The sequence below is a fragment of the Lytechinus variegatus genome, chromosome 19, assembly GCF_018143015.1.
Source record: "Lytechinus variegatus isolate NC3 chromosome 19, Lvar_3.0, whole genome shotgun sequence".
Taxonomy (NCBI): Eukaryota; Metazoa; Echinodermata; class Echinoidea; order Temnopleuroida; family Toxopneustidae; genus Lytechinus; species Lytechinus variegatus.
In genome coordinates this window covers 16,422,084-16,449,347 of record NC_054758.1, presented here as the reverse complement: position 1 = coordinate 16,449,347, position 27,264 = coordinate 16,422,084, and the positions used below count along the sequence as shown (strand labels likewise).

Below are 27,264 nucleotides of genomic sequence, written 5' to 3'. Positions count from 1 at the left end.
CAAGTTTCATGCTATACACAAAGCGGCGAAATACTAAAAGAAAATAATAAAAACCAGAATAAAATCGTATTTCTTGACACACTTGGCCTATGTGTAGTCCAGTATCATTCATCACTGGAAAATGCTTTGCTTTACATGTTAATGTTAACCAAATACAACATCATCATGATATTGATTGAAATATAAAACATTCTTGCTTCATAATATCATCTACCTTGATTACATCACATCCAATGTTGTTTGAGAAATAATGAAATATCACATGTTACATAAACTTAGTTAATCCTTATCTGGCTGAGTATTTGGAATTGTCAATGTCAATGACTTCGTCTTAAGTGTTAAAGGTTGTTGAATTTTCATCGTGGTCAATATTAAATGAGACTGGTTAGAGTCAGTGTTTGTCAAATATTGCTATTTCCAATGTCAAATCAAAAGGATAAAGAAAATGTTATTATACAAATTAATGAAACTGTGTACAATAAAAATACAATTATACGCATGTAATGGACATTGAATTAAATATAGCCTCTCGCACTCTCTCATATGCCAGTGGAACAATAAAGAAAATGGTTCACTTACCGATCAGAGATGAAGAATATAACTCAAAAGAATGATTAAAATGTAGTCTTAGCACAATTAAAGTAATGTCCGGTGTTTGATATATTCGGGGGAAGAGCCAAAGTTATTCATTCTATAATTCAAGATTTATGTTGTTGTAGTGGTGATCTACGTCTTTGGCGTTGACGATGGCGTCTTGTGATGTTTCCAGTTAGATTCATTGTCATCTGTGTTGTAATCGATGTCCTTGTCCATACTGTTCCTCCGTCTGTATCGTCCGTCTGTTCATCCGTCTTTGTCGTCCGTCTGTGTGTTTCTGTAGTGCGGTAATTGTAGTCGTCGATTTTTGTCATCCATTGTAGCTCAGGTTCTAACAGGAGTTCATGCCGGTGCTAACACTCGTAGGATAAATGATATCTTTTAACTGTCTTTTTTATGAGAGCAATTCTCAGTCTTTTCTCAAAGCACATATCCATGATAAAAATTAAGCGTTTCTCGATTAGAAAACCGGGTTCTCCACCATGTCGTGTTGGGATCGGTAATTAGGGAAGCGTAATAAAGGAAACTTTGCAGAAAGTTATACAGTTCAAATCACAAAGTATTTAATCATCAGTTGCAGTTGGCAATTCACACTTTGAAGTACATGAAGATTCAGATATAACAGGAGACGATGAATATAATAGTTTCGAAGTATATTAAAGATTAAGATTCGGAGTGAAGTTAATATAATATTCGATGGACGTCTAAGTCTTGAAGTCAGTCAGTCTATCTGGATGAGTGTGGGTCTAGTATTCTATCGTTCGTCTTCTCTAATAATCAAGAAGTCTTATTTATATCATTTGTTTTGGGGGTGTAACTATTTTAAGATGGGAGTGATCTAAACTTGATCTGATTGGTCTACAGGTCACTGTCTATCAAACTTTCTCTGGTATCAAGGGGTGTGGTGATGCTCTGTGCAAGTGACTGGGGCTGGAGTGTGAGTCATACTTCTTCCATGAAGTTAGCTACTTTCTGTACACTCTCTTTGTGCCAATTTCAATGTGATAATATCAGGATCATATCATACTCGGTTTCTATACATCAGCAGATATTATATGACTCGTGTGTGCGCTACTTCTTTTCGACAAGATCAGATCGACCTAATAAACCTTATCGAGTAATTTTCCACAGATCCTACACAAAAAGGTAAGAAAATGATTTGTTTGTAGGCTTTCTCGTGAAGTTTCTGGCCTATAATTATCAGGTCCTAATATTACATTTGAATACTTTGATAATGAGTTTGTTGTAACCATAACCAGCATCTTAGTCTGGTTTTAGGTGTTACTGCAGCTGTACCATATGGCTTTGTAAGACTTATTATAGGGATTTCAAGTGAAATACAAGCAAAAACTGAAAATCTTATCAAATTTGTAAAATTAGAAAATTATGATATTTTCTTAAATTGATAAAGATTTACATCCAATTCGGTTTAAATTTTCAGCTATATCCTACTTAAGCTGCTTTGACCATTTTTAATTAACTTAGGGTCAAGCCACTGGCGTAAATCCCGGGGGGGGGATGGGGGATATATCCCCCCACTTTTCGAGAAGGGGGGGATGGCCTGTACAAACACCCCCCCCCGTTTTTACGAAAAAAATGAAAAAAAAATCACAAGAGATAATTGCTTTGTTGGTGAAAATTGTTTCTGAAATACCGCTTAACAAATGAAACAATATTGTTGAATATAAATAAAGAGCCAGTTCACCATTTCCAAACGAAATACTTATGTCCTTATTATAACGTTGAAGAGAAACCCCCGTTTCATCTTATTCATCAATGTTGGGGTCTTTGGGAAGGGATTATGATGGAATGTCGATTTTTTTTATGTAATCTCTTATAAAAAAATTAAACCATCATGGGGTAAAAACGATAATAATATTGGAGGGGTATTCGCCATATGGACATACAGTTGCGTAACTACGGGGGGGGGGGGGGCATGGGGCACGTGCCCCCTCCCCCTATCAGCTGACCCCCCCCCAAAAAAAAAAAAAACGGGGAAAATGGGAAAAGGAGAAGAGAGGGAGAAAGGAAGAGAAACGTATTGGGAAAGAAAAAAATATTATTCATTATGTTATATTATATTATAATTATGTTATGTTAAATTACATAAGAAACATTTGCCCAGGGCCTACGTCTTCATTGTTCCTTTCACTTAATTTACAACAGACAAATTACATGCTATTTAGCATCTCTTTAGATTCATTACCTTCGGATATAATTCTAAACAACACACCATTAAAACAGGTTTCTCATACTAAATTTTTGGGGGTCACAGTTGATAGCCATCTTACATGGAAAGTGCATATTAACAATGTATGTAAAATTGTATCAAGAAATATTGGTGTTATCAACAGAATGAAATTTCTTTTACCGCAATCCTCATTATTTATGCTTTACTCGTCATTGATTTTGCCATACCTGAATTACGGTCTCTTGATTTGGGTGAATACCCATCAAACATTGAAAGAAAAGATTTTTATACTGCAAAAGAAGGTTATCCGGATTATTTGCAATGCTCCAATACGCTCTCATACTAATTCTTTATTTCTCGAAAACAAGATTTTGAAAATTAAGGATTTATATTCATTTCAATTAGGTCAATTGATGTATCAATATAATAGCAATAATTTACCCATTGCTTTTCATGACATGTTTCATAATAATGAGAGCATTCATAAATACCCAACTAGGCAATCAGATGAATTCCATTTACCGCTCTTCAGGACGTTCAAAGCCAAAAATACTTTCATTTATGAAGGCCCAAAATTTTGGAATTCCCTTCACAACGATTTAAGAAATTCCCCCTCTCTGTTCACTTTCAAAAGAAAGTTAAAATCTTTCTTACTGAAATCTTATAATCAAGTCTGAAAAATACATCATCACAGATTTTTATCTTTATTCACAGTTCCTTTTCAGTCATGCGCTACTTTGCTTCTTGTCTACACTTTTCTCTCTTTAGGCCTAGTTCATATGCAGTTCTCACATTCATTCCTCATCTCCCCATTCTTCTCTCCCTCTCTCTTTCATTCATTCGCTTTCTTTCTATATTTTCTCATTCCTGAGTTTTTTGCGTAATTTTCACATTTGATTATTTGATATTTTCTTTTAATAATGTCTCCTGTTGGCTCTCATGGTTTTTGATTTGATTTGAATATATAAAATTAATTTCTCGTTTGTCAGATTTTGAGGAGCCCACAACATACAAGCCTAGCTTTTTAGTGGGATCCTCCATTTTCACAAATTATAGATCACAATTTCTTTACACATGATTATTTTATATGTAACTGTTTTATAGCATGTCTTTCTCAAGTTGATTTTATGACATTGATATATATTTTTATGATGTTGACTTGTTATGATTGTATTTATTTGATTTATATTTTGTTGAAAATGAAATAAATGAAATGAAAAAGATGCTCGCATTGTCTGTTTAACGAGATATATAATCCTGATGTACTAAAACACCCCGTTTTCATAAACCAAATATATTTCCTATAGCACTTGAGTTATCATTGTTTTATGTAGTGACATATGCTTCTTTTTCATGACTCAAAAAAGTGATTGCCCCATGTTAAGGTCTTCGTATATATGAAACATTTCCTGTCCGTGATTACGTGCGCATTAATGGATTGGTGAGATATGTCTGCTCTTCATGAATTCCTAAAATCAGTCCTAAACATGTCCCTTCTTTTGATTTGAATATCAAAAATTTTCAGCTCGCGCTTCGCACTCGCATCATTTGGTTAATGGATTACGTATGGTTCTAGTTAATTCCTACAAAGTAACCTTAGAATACCCCACTTCAGGTCTGAATTATCTAAATTTTCAGCTCGCGCTTCGCGCTCGCAATATTTGATTAGTGAGATGCGTATGATAATCATGATTGCAATGACTGCAAAAAGTGTTTCATGTGTTCAGATGCAATTCTAATAAAATCAGCAAGCGCATTATATGACTATGGTGATGTAACACGTGGAAACTGATGTAGAAAGATGACACACGACACCATTCCTTGTGTTTCGGTTCGTTTAATATCGATGAGTCGTTATATACAAAATTCCAAAATTTCCAAGTACAGGAACAAAAGATAAAGAAATAATAAAAAACCTGCAAGAACCAATGAGAATAAAACAATTAACTAGAATGATGATATGTGTTTGAAAAACGCACAAAATAGAAATTTACACATATTTGCTTGTGACTCTAAGATAAAACATTCATCAATATGACGTCAAGTAGACTCGTAATAATAAATGATAAACATGTTGTCTATATCCAGTCATTAAAACTTATTCAATATTGCCTGAATTCAACTCATCTAATCACAAATTCAGTTCCTCCATCGTCACGGATAACTCTTCTAACAAATAAATGAAATACATCCATTAGGTGAAATTTACCAAACAACAATTAAAATATGCCAACAAATTAGCATTGAAATACAGTGGTTTATAAATGATAACCACTCACCCTGGCAATCTGGCCTAGAGGACCATATTTCCTCTCGTGATAGCCTCACCCGCTACATGAATGTCATGTCAAATATACCTTTAAAAGGAAAGTAACAATTATTACACATAGTAAGCAATTATTGTGACCCTTTACTCTGAAAACACAAAACTGAAACATTGAATTTACAATTCAATAACCAAAATCTTCAACTCTAAAGATCATTTTACTAAATCGTTTTACTTTACGATTAGAACCGAACACATTTTATGTTTATAACTACATACTACAATCAAGTATACAAGTACAAGTAATTAATATAAAATATCACAAAAATCATCTGAAGTGACAAAGACAGATGCACAACTAATTAATTATTTAATTCACAAAACCCCTTCAAATTAAGACAAATATGCTATGCTAGCATACTTTAATATAACCTAACCTCTTATTCCGAACAATAGAAAATACATTATTAACCAACTTTATAAACTATCGTTCAAAACTAACAGAATTGACAAAATAAGATAAACATCTTACCTATATAATTCTGACCCAAAAATGAAGAAGCCTCTCTGCCTGCCCCATGAATGGGGTGCAGTGCAGGAGTGAATTGGAGTAAAATCCTTTCCCCCTTTTATGCATTTATCACTTTCCATTCACAGATGCTAAGCCTTGACCATAATGATCTACGTCATACAAGCTCATAGCTCTGGAATGTGATGTTTTGACCCAAAGACCGCATCACTCTTACCCAGAAAGAGTGTGAATCATACTTCTTAAAAAGCATGAAGATTGTTAAACATTTCTACTTTCTACTAATTCATGTGCACTTCCTGTGAAGGCATCTATTACTTACAAACAAATGATTAAGAGTAATGAAAACATATGAATTTTCAATAAACAGTTCATTTTGACCTGTTACATACTCCCCTACTTAATTGAGTGACGTCCCGCCACTCACTATACCAAAATTATTACAAATTAAAGTCCTACTTTAAGTAACACTACCTGGAGATGCTTGTTCGCAGTTACAGAACAAATCAATTTACAATTAATCATGACACTAAATACATAAAGCCAGTAATCACCTGATACGGAATATAAAAATCTCAGCAATAACACGGTATTGGCGAACCCGCACCACTAATACGAACTTCCTGGTCTCGTGACGAGAATAAACACAGAAAACATATCTAGTGCAAAAACTCAACTGTTTCATTTTTCAAGTACACTCCTTATTATGTTATACTAGTCTCATATTGAGGTTCCTAGCATTAACATTCCAAGTGCTTCCTAACTGATCCTAACAGCTCCAGAGTTTATACCAACCAATTGTTTAGTTATCGACATAGACCTTCACAATCCATGTATCTCAACGAATAACAGACCATTATATAATTATAGCCAGTAAATCAATCACTACAATGTCATCCTTAAACCTCCAAAAATATAGGCCTACCTACTTATACTTTAAGCTGATCCAAATTGTTAAAGAATTACAAGACAATAAACAAACACCGGTAACAACAATTACCAGATGTTCCCCCAAATCTTAGCAATTTCCAATGGAACAATGGTTCACCAATATAACATACTGAAAAATCTCATGACTTTTGACTAATTCTCTCAACTACCAATGCATCCTTTCCGGCCTCGAAGGTTAACATAAAAACAAAGGTAAAGAGAAAAAAACCTTACTGCCCCAATAGTCACTCCAGTATCCCTCTAATGCAATCCCGGTCTCAGATTGAGGTTCTCGAAATTAACATTGATACTTTATCCTGACTAAACCTAGCAGTACTCCTAGCCAAATCCCAGTTACAAATCAGAAAGATCAGCATATTACAATATGATAACCATTATAACACACAGACACATAAAAGTAAAACACTTTCATCAACACGTGGGCCCCCCTACTTTTTCAAAAGTAGCCCCTAGAACTATCAAATACACATTCTGGATCAAACAATTAACATTAATTCACACCATAACTTAATTAAACCGAATATTAATCAAGACCCAAAACAAAAATTAAAAAGTTAACAAAGTCCAAGTATCAGACAAAGAAACGCCTCAACTATTCATTAGTTAATTATGTTTGCCAAACCTAGAGCTTCTCTGCACATACTGTACTCCCTTCTATCAACATATAAAATACTGGTGTCTCTGGCCTCCTACACCCCAATGTGTGGTTCCCATCCAACCAGCCAAAATTACATAAGAAAGGGGCATGGACTGTTCCAAAACACAGCATTACCATGACAACGCAAAATTAACCTTGAACAGTACTCAGTATTCCCTTGACCCATTAGCGATCTTATTATTGCCCTATAAACAATGAGGAGGGATTTGGAGGAGCTTCCAAATGAACCAGAAAAAACTTCAACAAGAAACCGAATTTATTATCAACTGAATGATAAAATGACTCGTTTGTAGGATTTGAGGCACACCTTTCCTACCAGCATCATAGATGGTCCAATTTTTATTCATTTTTGCACATTGTTGTCAAAATACTGAAGCAGGACCCTGTCATGTCTTCGGCAAGCTACAGACTTCTACATGTATCTGATTGTGATACATATACTACGGAATTATGCGTTCTCCAATACTTCGCGACTAGAGTGAAATGTGCTTGGTAAACCTTCCGTATATTTATTATACTGCAAGATTGACATTATTTTATACCATGAATTATTTGGAGATTAGATGTGAGTACAAACATTCTGAATAACATATGAGTTCCTTATATATTGCTGCAATACTTCATACTCGGAGTTAACTGAATCTATATGCATTATATTTCGTCAACTTACATGTAACTTATATACAACAGATTTCTACTGTGAGGTGGAGTGTTAACGAAATTTTTCGTCATTCCGTTTATATTTTTCGTCATTTAGTATTTATCATTGATAATTATCATTAATAGACTGAAATACCCTCACACTATTCCAATATGGCGACGCCAAACAACCAGGTAGATGACGCCACCAACAAGCTCATCAATGACATGTTCTCACGCTTTAAAAACGAAAACAAAGATCTGCTTAAGTCTATCAATGTAATCGTTCACGAAGCAGTGAAGGAGGAATTTGGCAAACTTCTTGATCGTTTGAATGATCAGGAGAAGAGAATGGTAGATAATGAAGTCGAGATTAAAGATCAAGCTAGAGAGATTAGTCGCCTCTCCGGCATAATTGAAGACCAGCAAATAACAATTAATAATCTTCGCTTATCAACTGAGGATTTGGAGCAGTACTCGCGCAGAAACTGTCTGCAGTTCTTTGGCGTAGAAGAGCAAAGAAACGAAGACACGGATGACCTCATTTGCAAAATAGCACGTGATCAACTTGGATTGGAGATCTCCAAAGAAGATATTGATCGCTCGCATCGGTTGGGTAACCCCAATAAAGCACAGAATGAGAATGGAAAAGGGAAAGTAACATCGAAACGCCCTCGACCAATAGTTGCGAAATTTATTTCGTACAGAACTCGCCATGCAGTCATTTCTCGACGTCGTCGTCTGAAAGGTACTCGGGTGGTTATCCAAGAACAACTGACAAAATACAATCTGAACCTGCTCAACTGCGCAAAGAAGAACAAGAATGTACAATCAGTATGGTCCAGTGATGGTCGAGTAATAGCAAAAATAACAACCAACAATGGCAAACCGATGAATAAAGTAATCCGTAACGAAAGTGACCTCCGTTTCTCATAAACATTTAAATGACATAAAATGAATTATCATCATTTCATTATATAGCTGACAAATAAGCGGAACTCCTATGTTTTGCTTTGCAGCTCCTTCATTGATAATATGGACCACCTATTTTCTGTTAGGAAGACTTTCTTTGATTGTTCGATTCATCAAATTTTATTATATACAATCTTTTAAGATTTTTTGTGTGTATTTTTTGTGTAATTTATGTTTACATGGTATTACTTTTTTTTATTATCAACAACTATTGAGTTTGTATCACCTCTTATGGTCAAGTATCCGTGTAGTAAATGTAATAAACCAGTAAAGAGTAACCAAAAGGCCCTTTTATGTACCTCATGTGAAAAATGGGCACATATAGTGTGCGAGGGAATTCCCAAATCCAAATATGATGATTTAAACGAAAATTTCAAAAACTGGCAGTGTACCGCGTGTATTTTGAAACAATTTCCCTTTTGGGATCAGGAATGTATTCCATCTGGAGAAAATTACGTTATGAATTGTTCTCATTTTCCAAATAATACCCAAGTTGAAGATCATGCATACAATGTACCTACTGATTTTCCAAATGATAAAGGCATTAAGTTAGCTCATCTAAACATCAGAAGTTTGAGAAATAAAATTACAGATGTGCAGCAATTTCTTATGTCAAATCCTTTTGATATTTTAGGACTATCAGAAACATGGTTGAACGATGATTGTTCAAACCATATAATATCCATTGACGGTTATAAGATTGAAAGGAAAGACAGGGAAAGTTCTGGTGGGGGTGTAGGATGTTACATCAGTGAGAAATTTAATTACATGAGAAGAATGGATCTGGAAACCAAAGAACTTGAGGTTATGTGGCTGGAGATTAAAAGAAAAAATAGCAGTTCGATTTTTGTTGGTATTTTATACAGGAGGCCTTCCTCACCAAGTACCTATTTTACCACCCTTGAAGCAAATGTTGAAAAAGTAATTTCATTATCAAATAATATCATTTTGATGGGTGATTTCAATTGCAACATGAGTAATAATAATGCGTTGTCTAAAATAATTAAGGATATTTGTCATACTTATCAGCTTAACCAGTTAATTAATGACCCCACACGAGTTACACCTCACAGTAGCACAATCATCGACTTAATACTTACCTCAAATTCAATTGAAAGTGTAAAGTCGGGTGTAATCTCTATTGGTTTTAGTGACCACTGTTTGACTTTTGTAGTAGTGAAAGGCAAGCACACAATGTTTCATTCTAAAATAAGTAAATTTAGGTCTTTTCGCAACTTTGATGAAAACAGATTTCGAGATGACTTGAAAAATCAAAACTGGAATGATTTCAATAACGAAAACGTTCAAGTTGACGAAATGTGGTCTCATTTCAAATTTTTGTTTACTACTTTAAGTGATAAACATGCACCTTTTATTTCTGTCAGAAGAAAAAGAAATGGAATACCTTGGATTACAAATGAATACATAAATTTGGCACGTGACCGTGATTTCTTTAAGAAAAAGTTCCATAAAACGAAAAGTGATTACTATTGGAAAAAGTTTAAGTACTATCGAAACAGAGCAAATAATTTGAACAAATTTCTTAAAAAAGAATATTACCTGAATAAGTTTTCAGAATGTGGAAATGATTTGAATAAAAATTGGAAAGTTCTCAAAGGGCTTTTACCATCAAAGAAACAGGAAATAAACAACACAATCCTGATTGATGAAGAAATGATATCTGACAAAGTAAAGGTGGCAGGTTTATTGAATGAAGCTTTTAATAAAGTAGGCTCAAACCTACAAACAAGCTCAAGTTCCAACACAGTAGACGGTGCTTTTAACGATTTACAAACGTTAACTCAAACTAATTATTCTTTTGAATTTCAAGACATTAAATCTGAATTTGTCAAAAACGAACTACGCAATATTGATTGTAAAAAGGCTGTAGGAATGGACGGTCTACATCCTAAGTTACTAAAAGTATCTGCTGATATAATTGCGGAACCACTTTCTAAATTGTTTAACTTATCACTAAAAACTTCTCAATTTCCATCTGATTTCAAAGTCGCAAAAATCACGCCAATTCACAAGGGTGGCTCGCTCAGTGTTGACAATTTCAGGCCCATTTCAATACTGCCCTCTATGTCAAAAATCCTTGAAAAAGCAGTACACAAACAATTGTATTCGTATCTTAACCAAAATAATTTATTGTCGGAACGTCAATCTGGATTCAGACCACTCCATTCCACAGCCACGTGCCTTACAGAAATTACTGACTACCTGTTTGAAAATATGAATCATGGTCAGATTACGGGAGCTATATTTTATGATCTAAAAAAAGCATTTGACGTAATTCCACACGAAATAATACTTGATAAACTAATTTTCTATGGTATGAATAATAAGGTACGTGAATGGTTTAAATCGTACTTGGTCGGAAGACAACAATGTGTTAATATAGATGATTATTGTAGTGAGTTTTTAACTGTGAAATCAGGGGTGCCCCAGGGGTCAATCCTTGGCCCCTTGATCTTTTGTCTATATATTAACGATATTAACAACTTAAGAATTCATAAAAATTCCAAAATTTCACTCTATGCAGATGATACCGTTATTTTTAACAATTCTCATAACTTTTCTGAAGTTCAATTGAATTTACAAAATGACTTTGATTTAATATGCAAGTGGTTTGATATTAATAAGATGTATATTCATCCACAGAAAACCATGGTCATGCCTTTTGGCACTAAAAGAAAGCTAGATAATCACCAATTCAAGATCAAATTGTACGATAACCACTTGCAATGTGTTGATAAAATGAAATATCTTGGTATTATACTTGACTCGCAACTGACCTGGTCTGACCATGTAAGATATATATGTAATAAAATATCACGTACAATTGGATGTATTCGCCGCATAAAGAAATTAATACCCCATAAAACTCTTGTAACCTTATATTTTGCTTTAATTTTACCACATATTGATTATTGTTGCACTGCATGGGGAAGTTGTTCAAAAACAAATCTTTCCAAACTACAAAAATTACAAAATAGATATGCCAGATTAATATTAAATAAGGATTATAATACACCGCAGTGTACACTTCTTACAACCCTAAATTGGCAATCCGTTGAACAAAGACTAAAATATCACTACTGTTTATTAGTATTTAAAATAATTAATGTAAACGCCCCTAACTATTTAAAATCGCTTATTACTTATCGCACCTTTAAATATTGTACCCGCTATGCACTAAATTCTCTCCTCGACATTCCATTCCCCAAAACTGAATTCAAAAGAAAGTCATTCTCTTATAAAGCAAGCTCCCTATTTAATAAACTCCCATTTTCAGTTCAATCCACCAATTCTATAAATTCTTTTAAACGAGGTTACCTATTGGCCAAACATTTATTATAACAAAGTATCTTCTAGTATTCTTTCTTTTTTGTTTATTTGTTTTCTTTTTTGTTTATTTCATAGATTATAACTTTTTATGTTAATTTTCACTTGTATTTATTTATATATATTATCATGTTTATGTTCTATTTTATGTTTGTAAAGGCGGAGGGCTTCGTTGTAAAGCAGTTTTATAACTGAACCGAACTACCCTCCACCTCATTTTATCATTTGTTATAAATAAAACATGAATAAATAAATAAAATTGACCAAAGCCATTTGATCTGAAAACTCTTACAGGGTATCTCATAAAATACCTTCCCACTAGTATAAATCCCTATCAAATACATTGTAGCCTCATATTACTTTCAAACAAAATACATTTTGGCTACAACATTCACACTATGCACACACACAAATACATCTTAAAGCTACGTTCATATTTACAAAGTTAAGATGTACAACAGACGGATGAGCTCCTCAGATTGTCAGGGTTTGAACATGGTTGTATCCAACGACGAACATCGATCCTGCTGACAACGCCACTTTGTAACACGCGGAAACTGATGTAGAAAGATGACACACGACACCATTCCTTGTGTTTCGGTTCGTTTAATATCGATGAGTCGTTATATACAAAATCTCCAAGTCCAAGAACAAAAGATAAAGAAATAAAAAAAAACCCCTGGCAATCTGGCCTAGAGGACCATATTTCCTCTCGTGATAGCCTCACCCGCTACACGAATGTCATGTCAAATACCTATATAATTCTGACTCAAAAATGAAGAAGCCTCTCTGCCTGCCCCATGAATGGGGTGCAGTGCAGGAGTGAATTGGAGTAAAATCCTTTCCCCCTTGTATGCAGTTATCACTTTCCATTCACAGATGCTAAGCCTTGACCATAATGATCTACGTCATACAAGCTCATAGCTCTGGAATGTGATGTTTTGACCCAAAGACCGCATCACTCTTACCCAGAAAGAGTGTGAATCATACTTGTTAAAAAGCATGAAGATTGTTAAACATTTCTACTTTCTACTAATTCCTGTGCACTTCCTGTGAAGGCATCTATTACTTACAAACAAATGATTAAGAGTAATGAAAATATATGAATTTTCAATAAACAGTTCATTTTGACCTGTTACAGTGAGATATGCATACTCTTAATAGATTCCTAAAATATATTCCTTAAAATCTCGCTGATTGGGGTCAAAATATACGAAAACTTAAGCTCGCGCTTCGCGCTCGCATTGTTTAGCGAGACAGGTACCTATAATGATTATACAAATTTTATTATAATGTCCCTTTTTAGGTGTGAATATACAAAAATTTCAGCTCGCGCTTCGCGCTCGCATTATTTGATCAGTGAGATACATATCCGTTTAACGACGTTGTCCTTAAAATTTCTCTATTAGGTCAGTATAACTGGCAACTGAGCGCGCTCACTCAGTGATTCAAAAATTTTGCTAGTGCCCCCCATGATCTAAAAACATGATTGCAAAAAAAAGCCAAAATATTTCAGTCATCCCCCCACCCATCAACACGGATTTACGCCGTGATTTTACAAAAAAAGAGAAGATCTTGCAAAAAGCAATAACAGAATCATTCTGTGAACTCATAAAACAGGATTTTTTTGCAATTTAACAGAACAGGACTGTTTAAAATGGGGAAAAGGGTGTTTTATTCAAGGAAATTTGTAAGATTCGATCCATACACCAAATACCATTTTTCTGTATAAGATTACGCAATCTGGTAAGATTACAGGTGTTCTCGAGACTCTGCTGCAGGAACTTCTTATATTTTAAGGATAAATTTTCTAGCAGTATAGGGAATTCTTCTCTTCGCCCAAATGCCTGCTTTACCAAAGAGCTATGTGTACATACATACAATGATTTACAAAATTATATGAAGCGAATACAATGCACAAACCAAATTACATAAAATATTGATGATATCACATAAATAACATAAATCTAACTTAGGTTGAAATTGATAGTCAGGCTAACAATTTAAAAGATATAGAAAGTAATTACTGATACAAAGCACAAATGCATAATAAGCATATATATGCCATAAAATATGAAATAAAAAAAACAGTTTAAATGAATAAAAGTAAAGATTATGCAATTCGAAATCACGGAATATTTTTGATCGGTCTGCGTTCGGATTCGTTATAGTGTGACTGTAAGCAACATGTGTAGGCCTGCAGATGAGGAAAGAGTAGGGGGGGGGCTCTTGCCCTCCCCAAAAGAGAAAATTTCACGACCAAGGAAAAAAAAGATAAAATGATAGGAAAGAAAACCAGAGAGAGAAGGGAAAAATACGATATCATTTTCTGAATATTACGTCAAAATCTAACACAAAATTTATTTTTTGGAAAAAATTACATTTTTCCACGATCGCTTCGCTCTCTCAAGACTTTAGAATTTTCCCCGATCCACCATATCTAGCTACATCAAAATTGTGGCTTATACTACGTCACTGACTTTAATCATTTATCTTTAGTCTATACTGCGAAAACTCTGGTGTTGATTTAACACCAGCACGGAATCTATATAATGTCCACACCGGAGAAGTATTGAAACAACACGTACCAGTTTGGAATCAAACCGGTGCTGTGTTTATACTAATTGGAGTTGTATAAACACCTATCTGGTGTTAGTCCAAAAGCAAACTGGTATTTTCAACACTTCTGTGGTATTCTTAAATGAAGAATTATTCTTCTCTGAAGCATGATGGGTTATTTTGACCAATTTTTCCATGAGTATGCGGGGTAACAACACCTAAAACGTTTTGATAGCTTTCGAGAAGGGTCGGACGGGCAGATGTAATTCTACACTAACAAGTTTTTTTTTTCATATTTAGACATAATATCATGGCAACAAGTTACATAATGACAATTTGATGTGAGATAACCCCCCCCCCCAGTGCTGTTTGCAGTTAAAATATCAGTTTGAGAGAAAAAAGTTAATCATTACAGGTTATAGCCAGTTTCTTTTACAAAACTAAGTATGTGAAAAAGAGAAAAATCTATGTGTCTTTCTTGACTTGTATTCAATTTCATTCATTTCTTTATTTCATTCCAATTCAATTCCAATTGTTTATTTTTCCATTCCAACATATATAATGCAAAATAAAATGGAAAAAATATACAAAGTAACGTATTAACATTGATAAAAAAAAGCATTCAGAATAGAGAGCATACGCCATATGGAATTATATGAAGATCCATAATTTATTGTTCGAAATAGACATGAAATGAAATACTCCGAAAATTTGCTTTGCCCAATTGATCGTGGGCCCGGCAGTCGCTGTGCAGCGCCAGATCGACGAGGCTCTATCCCTTTAATCGTTGAACGCCAAACAGGTTAGCAGCAATTCCCATCTCTTAACGTCTTTTGGTCTGACGCGGCCGAGATTTGAACCCCCGACCTCCCGGATGTAAGTCGGACGCTCTACCAACTGAGCCAACACACCGGTGTTATATATATATATATACATGTATTTTTAATTTTGCTTTCGATGAACTGTTTATCTTCATGCATAATTGATTCATTCAGTAAAGCCTTCGTAAAATCATCAAATCCAAGTGGATCACAAACTTAAACATATCTCACAATGGACGCCATTTTGGATTTATGCAAATTAGACGTCTTTCCACCACTTGGATTTTTCTGGACTTTTAGTATGTCATTCTGGAGACTTCATGGGAATCATGGAAATGCATTGCGGTGAAAAATTCTGTTGCAAATTGTTTGAGGTCAAACCTTATTTTTCCTAGACTATTGTTGAACTTAAATAATAGTCCTATACATAGTTATGCTTTTTAAAATGAAAGTGATTCTTGCTCTCCAAGGAGATGAAGTTTCAAGCACTCTAGAAAAAAAGGCCTTATTATTCTTCGTCCGAAGAAGAACATGAAGAAAAAGGAGAAGAAGAACCAGACGAAGGAGGAGAAGAAGAAGAAGAACAACAACAAGACGAAGACGAAGAAGAAGAAGAAGAAGAAAATGAGGAGGAGAAGAAGAAGTGGAACATGAAGTATTTAACAACACACTATTAATCTTTTTCAAGATGATGTTTAATTATGTCAGCTTTGTTCATAGGCCTGTATGTGGTGCAATGATTATTTGCCTAGGACCACCGCAATAAAACGAAAGAGGAAGTTGAGGAGTACGAAACATTTATAGTGGCCACATTTCCTGCAAGTTGACTCAATATATCAGAAAAGGTATCATTGCTATGTCAGTAAAATCTGAAGCAAGTCTCCAGTTAACGTCATCACTTCTGCCTAACTAAATTAAGTTCTTCAAACATCACGAAGTATAATCATTATCCACTCGGAAACAATTCATTTATTGATTTCATACGTAGCCAAATGTCAGCTATTAACATGTTATACGTCAATTATATTTGGCTTTAAGTGGGAATTGTAAACGTATTTGAAAAGAGTTATTTTTACATATAAAAACAATTGCTTACGCATCAATACTTTTCAGTTTTACGGATGATTCCTCAAACGTTATGTTGAAGATTGCAAATTAAAGGCTAATTTATGTTATACTAACAATCATATAATTGATTCTTATTTTCATCGAAATATAAGGACATTAGTGATTTCTGACAGATTAAACTAAACTTATTTCATGTTTTAAGATGTAAATTCTAAAGACAAATTTCAGTTGTATAGAACGATCCTAATGTTTTATGTTTATTTGTATTATTTTGCCTTTACACACAAAGTAACACAATATTGTCAACATTACAAAATAATCATCTCAAAGCACGTCAATCGTTATACACAGTAAAAACGCTGTTTAAGATTTTATACAACGCTGTTTACTATATGAACCTTACAGTATTTGGTTAAACGTTTAAACAATCATGTTTAATTTATTGAAAATTATATATTAAAAATTAAACTTTGTTGTTTAAGATTTAAACATGTGTTTAATCTGCTTAAACAATTACTTTAAGGTTCGTATAGTAAACAGCGTTGTATATTTTTTTTACTGTGTAATTTTTTAATAGAAAATAGAAGTTCAAATAGAAGTGACTTTGTCAAAGAAAAGTAATAAAACTTAAGCAGATGCAATCCAAAATGAGCACAATTATAACCTGAACAAGTATAAACGTTATGTGCCGAGTGATCATGTAATTATTTAAACAATTCACTTAATAACTGACAGTTTCTGTTTTGAATAAATTGTTCTATGGAATCACTTCAACCACGCCTTTTGTGTTTGAGTGATTTCAAGTGCTTGTACATGTAATTGCTCCATGAAATTACCTTGAAGTATAATCTTAAATTATATGCAATTTGCTAGGCACCATATCCATCTCGTAAGATATTCTCAAGGCGCAAAAGTGAAGGGGGGGGGGGGCAAAAAAATTACAAGTAACAGAAAAGCACTGATAATATGAGTAAGGGAGGTAAGTTTTTAACTTAATCTTATAAATGTTTCGACATACTTGCTATCCCGGATGCGCGTTTCCGTTTTACACCTTGGCGAAGGCATTCTCCGCAAAAATAGCTAAAAAGCGACTAGTGAAGAGTCTACACACGTCGCTGGTTATCGAGAGTCCGACACTGGCGAGTTTCCCCTAGTCTGCTGGGCAAACCCTTCACTCGAAATATTAAAGGGTCTGAATCTGCAGCCTACTCATGCCTTGTGTACTGAAGGTTCTCTCGCGTTTTGTATGTGCTAGTCTTTGCTTGGAGGCACACTTGTTGATCAAAGTTCCAATCAGGGTCTGTGCCTGCAGACTAAGTTTCCCCACACACAACAGCATGCAATCTACACAGCCACTGATAGCACAGAGTTCAGTGGCGACACGGCCACATAACTTCATATGTACTGTACACAGAGCTTTCATATGAACTAAATCCGAACAGGCCTTGTACTCAGGGAGGTGAGAAACTTAGAATTCGGGCAATAGCCAAAATTAATTTAGTTAGCAGAATAATGATAAGACAAGAATAGCAACAATAGTACCAAACGAAAGAGAATCGACAGCTTGTAGAATGAAGTCCAGTTGTTTCGACTCAAATTGTTTCAAAATGATTCTAAGTTACGATGAATTAAAATATACTAGTTACCACCGATACTACTACTACTGCTGCTGCTACTATACGTACTACTACTACTACTACTACGACTAATTCTAACAATGATGCTATACTACTACTATTACTACTACTACTCACTACTCACTACTAACTACTACTACTACTAATGATGATAATAATAATTATAATAATAATAATAACACATAATAATAATAAAAAAATTATAATAATACATAATAATGAAAGTGATGATGATAAGAAAAAAAGCAGAAGAAAAAAAGAAAACAATGAGAAGAAGAAGACTGAGGAGAAGACTGAGAAGAAGAAGCCGTAGAGCAAGAACAAGACGAACGGTAATACTTAAATAATTAATAACTATACTACTACTGTTCATAACAATGACGCTAACAATAACAATCATTATAATATTGACAACAAACCATGCAATTTATAATAACAGTTTCAAAATGATGCTAATGAAAATAAAGTATACCATACTTCTACTACTATACTACTAACCATGATAAAAATATGCTAATATTAATATAACAAAATGTATAACTACATTATTACTAAATGTACCACTATTATTACTACTATGACGACGATGCGGCGACTACTAATATTACTACTACAACTAATTTTAGTTACAATTTTCAAACAAAGTAAAAACTACTTGTAGCAATTTGTAATCAGCAAAGTATAATTTGTCCAGTTAGTTTCCCCTAGTTAGTTTCCCCTTAAAGGGATCGTCCAGGCTGAAAATATTTCTTAATAAATCTTAATAAATAGAGTAAAATTCACAGAGCAAAATGCTGACAATTTTATCAGAATCGGACAAGTTTTAAAAGTTTATTAATATTTTGTGAAAACAGTTATATGCAAATCATCAAGGTGGGCTTATGATGTCACATCCCCACTTTCCTTTTTCTTGAAATGATAATTTATTTTCATTTTTTCATAAATCTGTAAATGATTTGTCTCCATTATGATGAAATAAGTTGCAGCAATAAATAAATAATGCGCTTAATTAGTTGTCAATCCCATTGTTTTAGTTCTTGGTAGAAAAAAAAACAATTGAATAAACCCAATTTCATGAAATAAAATACAAAATATGACATTATCAGCCCATCTAATGAATATTCATGAAGAATTCACTGAAAACCAAAATTGGTCGCCAGACTAGTTTAAAGTTAGTCCAGATGGTGCCCACCTGGACTAGCTATAAGTTAGTCTGCTTTGCTGGACTAGCATGATGGACTAGTTTTGCTTAGTCCATCTTGCTAGACTAGCCTTTCATTAGTCGGTTGACTAGCATGTTCCTAGTCAAGCGACCAGTTTAACGTTAGTCATGCAAGCCTGACTAGTTTGATGCTAGTCCAGCGACTAGTTATTGGTTAGTCCAGCGAGCTGGACTAACATACAGCTAGTCGCTCGACTAGTTATTGACTAGTTTTAAGTTGGTCCAAATGGTGCCCACTTGGACTAACTTCAAGTTAGTCTTGCTGCGCTGCTGGACTAACATGATGTTAATCCACCAAGCTGGACTAGGTTGCTGAACTAGCATGTTTCGGTGCGTCAAGCTGGACTAGGTTGCATTACTAGCATGACGGACTAACTTGACGGACTAGCCATGAATGATCCAGAAAACCTAGCCGCGCCTTCAGACGTTCCCACCACGTTGCTAGACATCGCTAAAATAAGAATGAAAATATTTTCGAGGAACAAAATAAGAAATCTAGAAAATTTGTAAATTTATTTACAATAACAATACAGTTTTATTATCCAAATATCATATATTTCCAAGACATTAAAGTAATATCACATCATCAAAATAATGGCATCCAGATGGGCTAGAGCATATACCATATTTTAGACAAATTATTTCTCACTATTAAAGTAGAAAAAATACCTCCTTGACAGTATTAATTAATCAATGCATTCTTTACAATAAATTCTTTTGAATTTGTTATTTGTTCACAAGAAAATAATATCAACCCCATATCATCTGACTGCCAATGAAATTAAACTTCCAAACATATATGCAAAATCTAACCTATTTACTTTTCCAAATGAAGATGTTCCTTCTAGATTTAAACATATATTATTAGGACGTGCAGTTTAATGCGCACTACATAATACGATTATTTGACGATTTTTTTTTCTTTTAACAAGGTTATGTAAACCATCATATTCAAATTCTTTCTTTCAATTTAAATAATGAGATTGAAAAAATCTTTACAAAATATATAGCAAAAGAAAGTAAAATAAAATGTACATATTGTAGAATTAATCGTAGATTAAAAAAACACGGTAAAAACGTAACAGAGGAAAGAAATAAATAAAGTATTAAATACTAAATATTCAAAATCAATACACCGAGCATAGTTTGCATGTACATTAGTGGAATCCCCACTCTAGACAGGCGTAAACTTGAAAACATTAGAAAAGCGTTAAAAATATTGCATATTTATATACATTAAATACAATCATTGCAAAAAAAAGTAAATCAAAATGAATTCGAATAAAAAATCAAATAAAATTTGTAAAGTTGTAATTATAATCATTAATTAGATTTCAGTCTCGATACAGGGAATATGTATATTTTGAGTAAAGAAATAAATAATCTGTTGTCTCACGATGCGGCAAACTGAAATTGCGACGTTTCGACTGCTCCTGCTAGTCTTCGTCAGGCAATGAAGTGGACACTCGCTGCGCGCGCCTTTTATACCGTAGGCTACGGGCCGTCGGTGCCGGAACCGCCGTGGTGTGATTGGTCGGCGCAACCGACCAATCAGAAGCCGCGGACGGTGCGATCGCCGTGGGGCTTGCGGACGTCGGGGAAAACCCGTCGGCTGCAGTCGGCGTAGAAAGCGGGCAATTTGCGGACGTCGAGGAGTGAACCGCGGTAGCTGTGCAAAAACTAATGGGGTTGGATGCGGACGTCGGAGGGCGGTCAACCGGTGAACTACGGGCGGTCGTAGGGGGCGCATGTCGGCGAATGGTCGGAAGCCATTCTTCAGGGATGTCAATGCCGTTATCCCTGTTCACATTATTGGGATGAAGACGAATTTGGATAGCCTCTTTAACACGCCGTGTGTACCAGTGCTTATCCCGCTTTTGTTGAAAAATATGGCAGTAGGAAAATGACTCAAAGGTTGATATTCAATTGAAGGACTTCAAATATGAAAATATACATATGAAAACTTTATTATTTCTGGAAGTTTACTTGCTTACTTTTGTTCGATGTGTTTCTGTAAACATGAGTTTTGTACATTGCAGTATGTTATCATGCTCCTCATGAAAATATCAACAAAATAATTTTGATACAAATTCAAGGTATAGAAGGACAATTTTGGTTTTGTACTCGAGTGACAGAATTATGAAAAAATACATAATACAAATTAATAGTCAGATGAATTCCTTTGTGAAAAGGGTGATAAAATGTAGATAATACAAATTACAGAATTTGGTATGTACAAACTGTTGCTGTCCAAATAAATAAAAAAGAACTAATGTTTTGCTCTGTAATGTCATAACACAAACATTTGCATTTGTTTATTACGCAAAAGGAAACCTTTTCAAACTTAGTCATATACCCAGAGCATCCCACAATAAACTTGGCGTCTGATTAAGAAAACACTATTTAGATTTGAATTTGTGAAAACCAACATTTTATAATACAGATTTAAAATAAATCTGATATTGTTTGGAATATCAGATTTATCTTAAATTATTATTATTGTATGGAATAAACCTTAACCAAAATTATTAGGACACTAGAGTGTTTGATTATACTAGATTTCAGCAATAAAGAATTAACACAAATAGATATAGAAGGTTAATTATCTTAACTCACTGCATGTTTGATTTATTGTTAATGTAAATATGGGCCGTGGACTGTTGTCTCCATCCTGAATATCTAATAAGATCTTTGCATAAATATGAGAGTCTTACTTAGGCAAGTGGGATATTGAAAATAGACGATATAAAACGAACAGATCGACATCGTGGCCTCTGACAGAAGGTCGAGCGATTTGGTGATTGTGAGGATTGTGTTCCGTGTCCGTCTGGAGGTGTAAGGGATTCTGTGACTGTTCAGATAAATGATATAACAGACGATGGAAATGACAATTAGAGTGATAGAAACAATTGGAAAATCAGAAAGATGAAATCGATATTATTCAGAGTTAGCAGCATGTGCTGGCGAGGAAGGCACCACTACGAAAATCATAGTAATAGTATATACATGTATCTTTTTTGTCATAAAAAATCGTAATTGTCATATAGAAAGAGATGACCCCTGTATCTTACGTCATAATTACATGGACTATGAATAGTTTTCATACAGTCTGATACTTGTGCAGAAATCCCCTTAAAACAATTGCCTCATAGCTAGCTATCACATTATAAACATACCGAATCCTAAAGACTAATGTAACTAATGTTTCCATAAGAATGTGTTTATTAAAATTGAAGAGAACATGGGAGTTAGATGTTAAATGTGGAAGGAACTTCATCAGAAATTTCACAATGTTTCATTTTTGTTAAATCATATCAATATTAAGGAAATGTGAAGGAAAGCAAAACATTACACATAGAAATTTAACTAACCTCAGTTCTGGTGACACAAAGAGATCATTAAATTTCCATGAACATGCTGAAGAAGTCATGTTGTTGCCAAGGATGGGTCCACTGCTTATGTCATTGCTTCTAGAATGCTTAACTGAAAAAGAAGAACAGATGTTCAATTATTATATTCATTTTATTTCTTTTTATCAATCGACGCAGAATATGTCAGGTACAATAAACAATAAAAACATTTCATGACAACTCCTTTACACCATTAAGAACAACAGTGAAACATTGTTTTGTACAGTATCTTCAGTGGTATATGATGATGGTCAACTTGTCAGTAATTAATCATTTATAATGTTTTTTTTATTCTGCCTATTCTTTTAAAATGTAAATCGTTTGTAAGCAGCAGATAAGCATAGAAGTGCTTCCTCACCTTCTCTTCCTCCCAGACCTCTATCGTCTATAGATGATTGGTATGCTTCTTCTTGCCATTCCCAAATTTAATCGATGAGTTAGACGTTTTTGCGAACCCATTTTCAATGATCGGCATATACGATATTTCTTTATTCTGTAGACGACCCATCTCTGTAGATAACTGTGTAAAAGAAAAAAAATCATCATCATCGTTTTACTACAGAATCAGTGCGTCTCATTGGGTTGTTGTTTCTTATGTGATAAACAAAATAATTAACTAGCTCCTGCAGTTCGCCATCGTCATTTGTAACATATAAACATTGATTTTATGCTTATGGGTCTTTTAAATCACTCGTGGGTTATGTAAAAAGGGATAAACCTATCGATTTTCATCTACTTGCATCAGTTCATTTATATAAGCCACTTCTTCGTGAACATTTGCCTAATAATGGACATAGATTATTCTAAAAACTGCCTACAGTAGGCTCCAATTTCAATTTTTTTTGGTGAGATTCTGAATAAAGAATTTTTCTTTCCTTTCCATAAGTGGTACAAGTATAAAAGTATCAAACCCAACACAATCCAACTGACAATGGGGGAACGCGTAAAACATTCCATTCAAAGACTGCTTTCCAAATACAAAGATCCAGCTAATGGAAACTTAATAAAAAATTATATAAGCCTACCTAATATTCCAGATATCACAAATAAAATATAAAACTAATGATAGCTACTGAACAATTATAATTATTTTCACAATACCATATCTAATCTTACAAAATTCAGAAAGAAACACAAAGAATTTCCTTTCCTGCATGCATGTAGAAAAGACAACAATCTCAAATAACTTGGGCTACGAGTATGTATGACATATTTTTGAATTTCCTTCAAAAAAGATGCATTTCTGATACTTTAGTTAATTTCAAAAGTTCCACAAATCAATTTAATGCGTATTTGCTAGTGAAGAGTCAAAAAATATAACCGAAAACCCCCAGCCGAAGTTATCGGCACTATACTCTCCTATATAAGAATACGAAAATTCTCACACTCCTCTCACACACTTCACTTATAATTATTGGAAACACTTAACGGGCATGCAGTGACATATTTGTGCCGTTGCTGTGTGAAATATGCTCTTCGTCCTCTCCCAGATTTGTCTCTTTAGGATCATGCATGCATTATATCGATTTTAATCTTTAAAAAGGAGGAAAATTGTACTTACTTTGAATTTTTCGATATGGTTCGACTGATTCTAGAAAACAGGCAAAAGATACAGGCTTTCAGTAGAAGAACTTCAGACTTGCTTCCCTGATCGTATCACACAGCGAAATGATGACCCAAATGATGCATTGTTTGTGAAAGCGTTAATTTGAGCGGGCAATTTCCAACTGAAACAAAAGCTGGCTTAGGATTGGTCTTTGTATCCAAATAAGCAACTTCTTTGTAGTGCTCAGTGCTACTGCATGTTGACAGTAATGCATGTGTTTGCTTTTCGGGTTATTCAATGCACAGGCTCAGATTCCAGTTAGGCCTACCTGTAAACACTGATTGTGGGACATGGGTTAAATGTGCCTATAGGCAACATCTTGAAAGAATCAGAACATTAATTGCATGTTGCTCATCTTTCATCCGATCTTTTTTTTTTTGCTTTCATGCACTTCATGATAATCATTGATTTTTGTTAGAACTTTCTTCATTATTCAACAGATGTCTTGAATCAAGATCCGTGTCGTACTTTGAGCCGCAGGTTATTCACTATAATCATGATTCTGTGAAAGTGCTAAAATACCTAATCTTTTCTAATAAATATTTTTTTAGGCGTACTAATCATAATACATAAATTACAATAGAGGACAATGGTATATCCAAGAGCTTTCTTCTTTTTTTTGTGGTGGAGCCAAACATACTTTAGTTTAAAAAAAAATGTAAAAGCTATTTTATTTTCAGCATCTGACTTGCCTTGCCTCAAATTCGACAACCCAGGCTGGATTCACTATTAAGACAAGCAGGAAACCTTGCCTGACAACCTATCTCGATTTACATAACTCAAACTAGACTGTACTGCTTGCAAGCTATAAAGCTAGTCTGTCTAGATTGACAAGTCATAAACTAGTCCTCCCTGCTTGACAAGCCCGAAGCTAGTCAGTCTGGCTTGACAAGCTACAAGCTAGTCCGTCCTGTTTGACAAGCTAAATGCTAGTCTGTCTCGAATGACAAGCCTTGAACTAGTCAGTCCTGCTTGACAAGTCAGAAGCTAGTCAATCTGGCTTGACAAGTTACACGCTAGTTCGTCCTGTCTGACAAGCTTAAAGCTAGTCTGTCTCGATTGACAAGCGATAAACTAGTCCGTCCTGCTTGACAAACCAGAAGCTAGTCCGTCCCTAAACTAGTCCAGCACAGAAAAGGACATTAGTCGAGCAATTTCGACTAATTTCAAGCTAGTCCAGCAGGCCGAAAGCTTGTCTTAGAGGCTGGACTAGTTTAAAATGCAGGTTTTTCCTAGTCCAGCAGCCTCGACTAACATGCCAGACTAGTTAAAGCCTAGTCGAGCCTCCGCTGGACTAGTTTAGGTTTTCAGTGTTGTTTCACTGGAATGATGCAAATCTTTAGAATGCAATAACTTCGTTATTTGGTATCCGATTTTGATCAATTTTCCAGCATTTTGCTCTGCGAATTTTACTCTATTGAGTTTGTATATGTCTTTTATCACTAATGCATGGCCCCAGATACCATCGTCAAATTAAGGTACAAAGTATACAGTAGGATGGGGGGGGGGGGGGTCGGGTGTCCGGACACTTTATTATTTTTGAAGCCTTCTTTTTTGTCTTAGGATTACACCAAAAATGTCAATTCAATGGAAGGAATCATCTTATATTTTGTTCTCTATAATATTTCCTAACATTTTCTACTAAAAATTGATGAAACTTCGCTTGTAAATTTTTCCAAATGACTTTCTAAAATTGATCGTCCGTACACACAACCTGTCCGGACACATAACAAAAGGGTATACTTTACATCAAACAAAGTTTTTAAAAATAACATAAAAATTTCTTGCCAACAAGTGAATAGATAAAATATGATTATTGTTTGAACACATACTGTATTCATCAAGCTTGTATGAATCTTAATCTTACATTAATAATGCAGTGATCAACAAACATTGTCTTACGGATACCCTATAGGCTATAATGATTGTTTTTCTTTCATCAAGAAATAAACTTTAATAGGTCTATTTTTATACTCATAGAATGCACTGTCATATATCATCTTCTTCCATGATAGTGAGAGGGAAAATTACCACTGAACTGTACCACTACGTTGTAATAGGTCCATGGTGCAAATTACCTGCAATTCGGCAAAGGCAAAATGATCAAGGTAAACCTGAATACAGCTGCACAAGAATATGTTCTGTTGTTATCTTCGGTGCGGACTTTTGCATCGCGCGCCCAGCTGATAATGTAAACAAACATAGACTTTTCACTAGTCGCTTTTTAGCTATTTTTGCGGAAAATGCCTTCGCCAGGGTGTAAAACGGAAACGCGCATACCGGATTTCTCGTTGGAGAGAATTCCATAGTGAGGACCCGCATGGATGAATGACTTTTTCAACCACTTTGTTTTACATTTTGGAACTGCAAGAAGACCGGAGTCACTGAGGAGTCACTGACCGTGAGCGTAGAAGCCTAGATGGTTAAAGGATAAGTCCACTCCAATAAAAATTGATTTGAATAAAAAGTGAAACAATTCAGCAAAGTATAAAACTGAAAATTTCATTCAAATCGGATGTAAAATAAAAATGTTATGACATTTTATAGTTTTGCTTAATTTCACAAAACAGTTATATGCACATCCTGGCTGGTATGGAAATGAGGAGACTGTTGATGTCATCCACTCACTATTTCTTATGTATTTTATCTTATGAAATATCCTAATTTTCTCCTCATTGAAATTTTCAGTGTTACGCTAGTTTGATTTTTCTCTATTTATTCAAATAAAAAATATTTTACTGGATAGGACATGACCTTTAACAGTTTAACTGTGTGAATGAGAGCAGTGAT

At 34.4% G+C, this 27,264-nt stretch overlaps 1 protein-coding gene and 1 long non-coding RNA gene across 3 annotated transcripts in view; one reads left to right on the top strand and one right to left on the bottom strand.

The window, feature by feature from the left end:
• Positions 1-687: 687 nt before the first annotated feature.
• The window catches only part of LOC121405926, a 38,425-nt gene continuing 11,848 nt past the window's right edge, over positions 688-27,264 (top strand). For both annotated transcript variants that reach the window (XM_041596923.1, XM_041596922.1), the window contains exon 1: positions 688-1,743. The gene's annotated coding sequence lies outside the window, so the exon portion shown is untranslated. The remainder of the gene's footprint in view (positions 1,744-27,264) is intronic.
• LOC121405927 lies at positions 21,591-24,818 on the bottom strand. Its single transcript, XR_005968725.1, has 4 exons — positions 24,430-24,818; positions 23,227-23,388; positions 22,830-22,941; positions 21,591-22,309 (listed from the first exon to the last, which is right to left on the bottom strand). It is a non-coding gene; the product is annotated as an uncharacterized LOC121405927 (long non-coding RNA).